This window comes from Etheostoma spectabile, chromosome 2 (genome assembly GCF_008692095.1).
Source record: "Etheostoma spectabile isolate EspeVRDwgs_2016 chromosome 2, UIUC_Espe_1.0, whole genome shotgun sequence".
NCBI classification, from domain to species: domain Eukaryota; kingdom Metazoa; phylum Chordata; class Actinopteri; order Perciformes; family Percidae; genus Etheostoma; species Etheostoma spectabile.
The window spans coordinates 21,786,625-21,786,866 of record NC_045734.1 but is presented as its reverse complement, the minus strand read 5'-3'; the positions used below and the strand labels follow the sequence as shown (position 1 = coordinate 21,786,866).

At 46.3% G+C, this 242-nt stretch overlaps 1 protein-coding gene across 2 annotated transcripts in view; it reads left to right on the top strand.

The window, feature by feature from the left end:
• gcgrb (glucagon receptor b) overlaps positions 1 to 242 on the top strand; it is a 48,641-nt gene that overhangs the window by 37,535 nt on the left and 10,864 nt on the right. The window lies entirely within an intron of this gene.

The window sequence follows — 242 nt, the reverse complement described above, 5'->3', positions numbered from 1 at the left end:
CCTTGAGATCATTGACAAGATCCTCCCGTGTAGTTCGGGGCTGATTCCTCTCTGTTCTCATGATCATTGCAACTCCATGAGGTGAGATCTTGCATGGAGCCCCAAGCTGAGGGAGATTGACAGTTCTTTTGTGTTTCTTCCATTTGCGAAAAATTGCACCGACTTTCACCTTCTCACCAAGTTGCTTGGCAATGGTCTTGTAGCCCATTAAAGACTTGTGTAGGTCTACAATCTTGTCCCTG